The sequence below is a fragment of the Juglans regia genome, chromosome 8 (genome assembly GCF_001411555.2).
Source record: "Juglans regia cultivar Chandler chromosome 8, Walnut 2.0, whole genome shotgun sequence".
Classification (NCBI taxonomy): Eukaryota; Viridiplantae; Streptophyta; class Magnoliopsida; order Fagales; family Juglandaceae; genus Juglans; species Juglans regia.
This window is the reverse complement of record NC_049908.1, coordinates 20,421,024-20,431,527: the sequence shown is the minus strand read 5'-3', so window position 1 is coordinate 20,431,527 and position 10,504 is coordinate 20,421,024.

Sequence of the window (10,504 nt, the reverse complement as noted above, 5' to 3'; positions counted from 1 at the left end):
AGTTCGTGGGGCATCATTTGGATGATAGAAGATCCCTCAAACTATCCATGAAAATAGGTGGATGAAGGTGGTTTTGTGGTGGTAGAAAATCAGTTCGGTTTTTATCCTTTTGGGCAGCAAAAATGAATCAAAATCCTTCATGATGGTCATGGGACTTCTTGGTAATTGGGTGGAGAAGGAGGTGGCATGGGGTGGTGGTGCAAACCATGGCAGAAAGCTGGTTTAAATTCAATCCAAATGGTTCCTACACAAACTAGACCAAGGTGCACCCGGTTTGGTTATTTGAGTTGGTTGATGCAACCAATTTGGTCCAAGGCTCAAACTGAGTTTGGGAGGGTCTCATAAGGTGTTTAAGAATCATATTAACCTTGAGAATAAACCACAAAAATGTTGAGCCCGAGGGCAAAACAGTCCAAGCATTACAAAGGGAATTGCCCAAAACCGATTGAAGCATGATTTAGGCTTGTTATGTCATTTTTCTTAATGACATGTGGAATGGTTTAGATAGGGTATTAACATGATCTAATCATGGTTTAAGGGAGTATTAATTCAAGAAAATTTGACTTAAAAAGTTTAAGAAGAGATTAAGCATGATTAAGCTTCAAAACATAGCTTAAAGTGCACTAACCTCAAGTATGATGGTTAATGTTAATGGCCTTAGCCAATTTTCAAAACTTAATTTAGGTACTTTGAGTGTGATTTGGGCTTAAGAAAATCAATGGTATGGTATATTGGGTCTTTGGTCATTGAATGATAAAATGAATCCAAACATGACTTTGGGCCATATGAGCTTGAAAAGTGCCAAGGGTCCAATCTACACCAAAAGCCTTATGCCTTCCTATACTTGGGCCAAGACTAGCCTTGATTTTCTAAGGGGTTGGTTCATGATTTTTCTTGGGCTAGGCCCATAAATGCACTTGGGTCTTAAAAAGCCTTACCAAAATTACTAATGGGCTTACCTCTCTAATTCTTAGCTCATTAATACTAAGTACCAACATTAATGTTAATCCCACTATCAACCTCAATGAAAGTGATTAACCCAAAAATAAAAGCCTAATCTAGAGTACTTAAGGGTTAATCAAGACTTAATTAAACGGGGTGTTACATAAGGCAAATAGGACTCAATCACTCTAAAGAAGGAAATAAATCTCTATAAAAGGAGGAGATCTCTACAAATTAAGGAGCTATCTACAACTTCTCTACGCACAAACTCCACCACACACAATGACTCCAAATGATCTTCTCTGAAGAGAGACGTCATCTTCAACCTCCCGAAATGTGATGCCCCCAAACCTCCAGAATGGAATAGATACTTAGAGCATCAGGACATGTAACACAAGGTTACATACCCTCGTTCATGATAGTTAATATGCAATGCATCTTAGAATGCAACTAGTAGTATGCAATAATCGCAGTGAAATAAGGGTGACTAAACATAACTCATGCCAAATTGTACTAAAACATCTCAATAGCATTATCATAAGTTCAAACTTAAATGTAGCATATCCTCAATACAAAATTCTTAAAGCCAAGTCTCAACAATTAAATCAACTCTCTCATACACTCTATCGTATGTAGATTTAGTGCTATGAACGTCAAAATCAGATCTAATCTCCTCTCCAAGTCTGACTCCTCCTCAACCAATCATATCCATTGGTCCATCTTAGTTGATCTACTCCGGTCCTGATACAACTTCTACCATTTTAGGGGGAATGGTAGTGGGACTACTACAATGAGATTCCTTGAAATCTCAATAAGTTAACAATCAAAAATAAATTATGCATGATAAATGATAAATATGAAATGTATGCTATGTAGAAAATTAGTATTTGTCTCCCATCCAGATTCCTCAACATTTTCAGAAAAGTTTTGATGCACATTTTCTTACAGAGAACATTTTTCAATTCAACTTTAAAAGATATAACATTTCATCATCATTAAGATATCATTAACATTAAGATTAACATTAACATCATAATGTATGGTATCATCACAGTTTCCCATATGTACTATGAGTACTAGCTGGTGATCATAGTACAACTCATGTTAAAATTACGTTGTCTGTAGACTCGTTCTCCATGCATTAGTAATATAACATTTTATCATAACATCATAACATTTATCATAACGTATGTACCCACTAGTATTAAGTGTCATAAAATTTGACTTCGCTTCGGTATCCTTTAAAAAGAATCCATTTGAAGCCCATTGACTGTCTTTCGTCAACCCAAGCAATACCACTCCATTTTTACTCACTCCAGAGTGGACATAAGAGTTTTAGTAGGATAATTGCACATCCTAACCTTTGGGATTGTGACAAAATTTCTTTTTCTGCAATATTTAAAAAATATTTTTCATGACATGCATTTATAAGTATACTTCATGCGAAAATGATAATTTTGTGTAACATGCTCAAATGATGAAAATTGCACGACATGTAAGCAAGTAGTCATGTACTCAATGTATCATATAACATGATGTCTTATGCTCAAATAACATTTATATCATGAATGTGACATTTATCAATAAATCATAAATAAATTATCAAAGTGTAAGTTAGAGACCAACTTACAAACTTCTCGAATTTAGAGAATCGAAGCATTTGTAATCAAAGTTATATTAAGTTAGGATTTGAAATACTAAAGAAGATGTTCATAATCAAAATGGTTCAAAAACTGGTATTTCCAAAACTGTCCCTAAACTTTTCAAAATTACTACTAAGATCCTAAATTTTTACTATTTACATTTTGGCCCCAAAATTTACCAAACTTTCTAAACTCATATTTTATATGTTATAAAATCATCTATACCCTTAGAATTTCAAGAATCAAAATGCAAGTATGCTAATTACACTCAACCTGTGGCATGCATCACTTTAAGGCCTATGTGTGATTTCATTCTATTTAACCTCTATGGATGCATGTGTACTCAAATTCATCAAGTGCCAACTATAATTATAACCTTGGGGACAAGTTAAAACTTAGGCTCAGATCATACAAGTCCATCCCAACACTTAAGCATGGCTTAAGACCTAATTATCACTAAACCATCCATTAAGCATGCATGATGTCTCTAGCTTTCTTTACCAAGAGATGTTTTAAAACTTAATCAAATCATGCACTTTAATTATTATATAAATCACAAGGCTTTTCTAAATTCACATTATTCAATCCTAGGTAAAATTAATCAAAACTCCATAAGTTAAACATAAACTAAGCAAAACCGATGCATGCTAGATGATCAACATAAGATATGAATTTAAAACTTATCTTGGCATGCTTTAAACCTCAAATTTAAACCTTAAAAATTCATTCTAATACATTAGTGAATCATATAAAATTATATTAAGACATGCCATAGCTAAAAATTGAACCCAAAACAATTTATGCATTCAATACTTTCCATTTAACCCGGTTTTGAACTTAGCATGGTAAACCTCAACTAAACTCAATTAAAATTCATTCTCATGGCATAAACTAAAGCCTAACATGCTATGATAATACTAAAAAAAGATTAGGCAAAGGTTAATTACAAAATTCATGGACTTTAGAACTTCCAACACAACCTCTCTACAAGAACTCTCACAACTCACTTAGTTTCATGCGTTTTGCATACTAAGGGGAGAAATGCTCTCAAGACTCAAGAGAAGACTTGGAAGAGTGGTGTGGGGAAATGAGGAGGTGAGGAAGGTATTTATAGGCTTCAAGGAGGGTGGGGGACGTTGACTTTGGATGAAGAAGGGGCTTGAGATTGGTTGAAATGGGCAGTGGAGTGTGGTAATGCAAGTTTCAACTTGTGTCATCACTTGTGCTGGTGAATATTGTTCAAACACTTCATCATTTTTGTGTTTCTGGTGCTGCCTTGTGTTATGTGGGTGCATGTGCTGACATGGTGTAGAAATTTAAAAACAAAAATGTAAAAATGCAAGTGAGGTCATGCTACATTAATGTCTGGTAGGGTCTTAAAAAACTGTCCAGCTTTCATCACTTGCTTGCCTCATTATCTTGTCCTTTCTCCATGGTTGTGTTGTGCAGGTATGATGACACTTCTTGTTGGCCTTTTCAGGAGGTGGAAGGTGGAGGAATTGGTTGCCAAGTAATGATGTGTGTGCAGCTCATGGAAGGGAATGAAGTGAGGTGGTTGCCTAGTGGTTCTATGTGCCATTGCCAATCAGTTTTGGCAATTGTTTAGGGAAAAGCTTGGTTTCTTGATTCCATTTAATTCATTGCTAAAAATGAATCTTAAAGGATGAGATGCTGTGTGGATAGTGAAATTTCCCTCGAGAAAATGGTGGAGAAGGCTTTGGGTTTAGGGTTGATTTAGTGTAATGCACATGATGGTGCACCTAGGTGCCAATTGATGGTGATTTGGGCATTGTCATGGCTTTGCTTCTATTGACATGTGTTGGGTTAAGTTTAAACTTCTAAACTAGTCTAAGGAAAATGTAAATTATCAATAAAAATCAAAAGTTTCATGTTAAAAAAAATGTGGGAAACAAATTAAAGAAAAAATTAAGCTAAAAACATGGCTTAGAGGTTACTAATCATGTGTAAGATGATTAGTTCTTCTTAACTTAAGTTATAAGCTTAACCATGGTTATATGGAAACCCTAGGGGCATGTGGCACATCTTGAGCTTGAGGGAAGCCGATGGTATGGTGTATGTGGGCTTCAATTAGAAGGATAAAAATAAAAGACAAGGCTTTTGGGCCTTGTGGGTTGGGCTTTGTAGGCCATTTGTGTAAGCCTTGGCTGTGGGCTTTGGTGTGGGTTATTGAATGGACCTTATGTCCAAATTTGAGGGCTCATCTAAGGTCTCAACGGCCTACTAAGTCTGGGTCCAAATGACAAGTTTTTCTAAGGTTGGGCCAATGGCCTTCACTCTCACCAAGTTAGGCCCAAAGGCTTCATGCCCACTACATATTTGGGCATAATTTCTAAGGTCCTTCAAGAGGGGCATAGAACCTTATAAATCCAAATGGGTTTAGGCTTATGACACCTATTTCTAGCCCATCACATCCTTAGTGATTGAGGGTCCTTAATTAAATACTTTTGGGCTCACACCTCAATCCATCCATCCTTAGCCCTTTTTGCTTAGGCTAATAATAATGCCAAGTGTCAATCCACTCATACAATCAACATGATTATGTCATGAGTATCCCAAGCATGACTGACTAAGAAAATACTATTTTAGAAACATACTCTATACTGAGACATGACGTGACGTGAAACGAAATGATAGATGATATTACATACGTAACGTGAGATGACATAGCATATTGTGTAACAGATAAATATTTCATGACATAAAGTAACGTGTAACAGATAAATATTTACATGACAGAATATAATGTATAACAGATAAATATTGCACGACAGAATATAATGTGCAACAGACATACATGTAGTGACATATCATAGCATAGCATATATGATGACATAAGAACATAACCAATTGTCCCCTTATCAACACACATACAGAGTAATCTAACAGTAAGTTAGAAGCTAACTTATACTGATTGTCGCATTACAGAGAAAATGTACGAAATATGAGGAACTATAAATGGAGATTTCTAAATGTTAGAAACTCATTACTAACAATTTACAAACATAAAAACACTACCTTAGAGTAAATGACCATTTTACCCATCTACATATGAAAAAATGATCATTTTACCCTCAATTTAAGGATTTTACATCCTAACTCCAAAACTCACCAAAACTTACATTCCTTATGTAAATTTTGTCATAAATCAAAATATCTAATTAGAAAATTTTAAAACACATCACAACTATCCCAAACATGCTTAGACCGAAACCTTCAAAGGCAAAAAACACTTTGATTTTTGTTGCAATTCTATCAACCCCATTCCTCATGCTTAAAACTGAAATATTGCAACATAGATTAGCACATACTATGTTTTAAAAACATAAAAGAATAACCAACAAAACTCATTTTATAAAAATCACAAGTCTTTTTAAAACAAACCTCCAAGCTTTAACTAAAAATATAACCTTTGATTCTCAAGGTTTTGTCTCTTTTTAAAACATCTCCAAGAACTCCAAAAGTTGAAAAATACATTTTCAATATTTTCATAACACACTTCTAAAAATTATCATACTTTTAATCATCAAGCAAACATCACAAAATCACAAGATCTAACACCAAGCTTTCGGCTTTAACATTCAAACTCAAAACCGATTTTGTTAATATTAGGTTATGATCAAATCCTTTATTCCAAAACATACAATGAGAAAAATACAAACCAACAATGTTAAAAATCATGTCCTAGAGTATATCCAAACATTAAACTTAAGATCACATGGCCATATTAGCATCAAAACATCCATATACTCAAAAACCTTAAATCTGTGACCTGACCAAGTCTCTTCATGCATAAAACGCATATCTTTAAAATCAACACCAAAAATTTTCAAACTAATATCCTAACATGTATATCAAAGACTTAGTATTATCATAAATATCAAAGCCATTGGAGCATGATTTTACCACAAAAGATCCAAACTTTCACAAAACAGAAACTGTTTTACTCTTTCCAGTTTCCAACTTTTTAGATCTAAGAAATACTTTCATCAAAAGCTTATAACATGAAACTAATACTCATAAAAATTTCATATAAGCATGCTAACTATACTCCATAAAAAACTCAGACCAAGAGCTTGCCAATAACTTGGTCAAAATCATCAAAATATCATACCCTGTCCAGTTTATCGTCCAAACTAACCATTTAATTATTAAACAAACTTTTGATCAAACAATTACCACTAAAATCAACAGAAAACATATCCAAAAAAAATAAATTCAAAGGTGAATGACTTTTGTGAAGGAGACTCTATGAGAAAATACTTAAAAATGCTTTAAAAGGATCGAGCAAGGTGAGCCAGAAAATCAGCCTGGGAATCTCTCTGGTTTTCTCTCCAAGAAAAGAGTTGGAAAGTGATGAAATGAAGGGGGAAGGGACTTGGAAGCCTCTTACACATCTTAAAGGTGATATGACGGGTGTGAGTGACACCTAAAATGATGGGTGTGTCAGCTAAAACAATGGGCAAAATCATGCGCAATAGTGTTGGAAAGTGATGAAATGAAGGGGGAAGGGACTTGGAAGCCTCTTACACATCTTAATGGTGATATGACGGGTGTGAGTGACACCTAAAATGATGGGTGTGTCAGCTAAAACAATGGGCAAAATCATGCGCAATAGTGAATGGTTTTCAGCTACGAAAGCTTCATTGTGAAGGGTCATGGTGAGGCGGCTTTTGGCCTTCCCATCATGCACTTTTGTGGCTTCTTTGGGCAATGTTTGGACTGCCATGGCAAGGGGAACCTTCCTCCACAAGCCTTGCTTTGGTGGCCCAATTTTGTGGGCCTTAACCGAATGGGCTTCCATTTAGGTATCAATAGGGTTTGGTTGGGGTTTGGGTTGTTATGAAGCTCAAATCTAATTTTTCTTGGCCCAATAAATTTTTAAAGTTTAAAGGAATAAATAATGATATTATAACATGAATTTGAGTGGTTAATAGTATATGGAAGTGATTTAATCAAGTGATTAAATACTAAACTAAAACTAGTCCATTTAGGATTTGGAAGCAAACTTTGGTGTTTGGGAAAACCATTTACGGTTTCAGTTTCAACCAAATTTCTTGGGTTTCAATTGGATTCCAAGTGTTTATGGTGTCTCTAGGGTTGAAACCCTATTTGGTTTGACACAAATTGGATGGTTGGATAGAATAGCGTTTTGCTTAGGTGGCATGATCACAAATCTTGATTTCCTTCACTTTTTTCCATCTCATGGTTCCTCTTGTTGCCAAGTGTCAATATCATTCACCAAGTGTAGCTAAGATTTTGTCAAGTGTCAAAATAAAACTTCTCTAACCTAATTTAGACATTTCACACTGCTCTAAGTGCTACTATCGAGGCTACTATTCACTCCGAAAAAATAAAAAATAAATTTACACTATAAAATCTTAAATAATCATACTAACCTTAGAGTGCAAACATTTTATTAAAATTCAACTCCGAATAGCCTTGACATAATTAAAACGCTTTTTTAAACAAGCTTTTTATCCATAAATCGAAAATTATTTTATTGAGCCATAAAATCTTAAATATTCATTTGAGTCTAATGGTATAGACCACATCTCATTTTGAAACTTCTAGATAGCTCAAATAAATAAAATTACACTTCTGACACTATAATGAGTGGCAACATTTACTATGTTGACAGACTAAAACCTTTGCGATTGGTCGAATTAGTGGAAACTTTTAGTGTTTTCACGAGTTTTCTAAAACCTAAAGAAAATCATCTCTTGAATTTCTGGCGGGTTATTACATCCTCCCTTCCTAAAAAAAGATTTCATCCTCGATATCGACGCATTTACTAAAACAACTATACCAAACAAATGAGAAGATGTTGCTCACCAAGCTTATTGTCCATCACTAGACATATCATTGCTGGTTGGTGATGGAGGGCGTGAGTCGATGTCTATCGGCACAGTATGCTGCGGCAAGTAGTAGATTGCATCATCATCAAAATCATACGCCACGTTACCAAAATCTTTGGGGCCAAAGTGCTGCTCGACCACCTCGGCATCGCTATCAAGTATGTGACCCTATACGAGCAGTCGTCCTCGGTGAGTAGACGACATCGATGACCCTGATGTCGTGGGTTCAAGTTCGCTTTCTGTGGCGTGTTCCTCTACTGCTCGATTGGACTTAACTTCATCCCATGCCATCCTTGCATTGAAGCTATCCTGATCCATCCATGTGGTTAGGTGAAGAGGTGGGTAACGTTCTTCATGAGGTAAAACCTTCCTCTCATAACCTGCCCAATTTCTATCTATAACCATCACATGGGTTCATAAAATAACTACCACCATACAAAAGGAGAATATATCACTCATAAAGGCTACTGCCTAAATTGGACAAGTTCTAGGCTAATAGTCTAGGACACTGAATTATTGCCTAAGCCAAGTCAATACTTCCTTGCTGCTAAAAGAGCTATTCACCATAGATATTTCCACCACTGAGATTCTGCAATTCTTTAACTCTCTCTCTTTTTAATCAACAATTTGTACTAAAATCCTTTTGCGAATGTAGATTGGGTCATATTGATATACTCTCTAAATCTAAAACTTTCAAAGGTTAATCTCCCAAAACTCTTCCTTAGAAAAATATATGCAGTATACTTCATATCTCCTTGTGATTCAGTTGGAATTTTGTTTAATCCATACACAACTGAATTCACTTTCTCTATTTCCTCAAGGAATTCTATCTGTCTTGGACTAGTTTACTCATTCATAACCAAAACGAATCGATCCTCCTTTTAGATGGTACCTCGACAATCGATCAGGCCTTAATCTAAACTCAAGGCTTTCCCTCTTATGGTTAACATAGCTCTTCTATCTATAATGAGTTGCCTCTTATTCTAACTCTAATCAAAATGATATGTTCCTATTGTTCTCGTACATCCTCAAGATCAAGATTTTACTCCCCACATATTTGTCTCTGATGTAAGAGCGATCTATATATCCACAAACATAGTGCTTCGCCAGAAACTATTTACTGGTGGTTGGGTAAAACAATTATCATAAGTGAATCCTACTAAAATAACTTCCAATACGCTGAATACTAATTCATCGACCTTTAATACCCTTCCTCATACTACTAAAGGATATTCTATGTTCACACTGGTATGAACAATAATACTCTTAATGAGAATTGTTACTCTTACCACTTGGGTAATAATTCGGCTTCCGAACTTAACTCATGTGCAATGCTGCAGTCACTAGAACAGTGAAGCGCTTGAAACAAATGCATACAAGCTACAACCTTCAATGGCTTGACATTATCCCATAATAACAATAATGCAATAATACCATCAATTGCAATCCAATCAATCTTTACTAGACTTAACAATACATAGGTTTTAGAAAAATACCAGAAATGGCATTTGCTCCATATGTTCTTGGGGCGTTTGCATCTGTGTCTCCAGGAGTGACAGCGAACACTCGAGCTAGTACTAGAGGTCGTGGCTTTCGTTTGGAATCTCCGTTGGGAATAGTCTCATTTCTCTAAGCTCTCTTGGGACAATTTTTATCAGGTGATCAAGTTGGTAACACTCGAAACAGAATCCTAAGGTAAGTTTGCACTTGCCTCCATAGTTCTTTCCGCACATCCCACATATTCGATATGTGGTCGACAATGAGCTCCAAGCCTCGATGGCTTTTCCCTTATTTAGTTTAGTAAACATATGCTTCCTTTTCGAATTATCTTCAATAGTATACAGTGAAGTCCTCTTTCTTGTCGAAATGATCTGGGTGGTCAAACCCTTATGCTTGCCTCTGCTATGGCAGCAACGTTTACCAACTCCTGGTAATTCATTATTTTGTGACGAGCCACTTGGCTATGAATTCTAGACTGAAGTCCTCCTTGAAATTTTTGTGTCTGCATCCTCTCTGTAGAGATCAGGTGAGGTGCGAATTCCC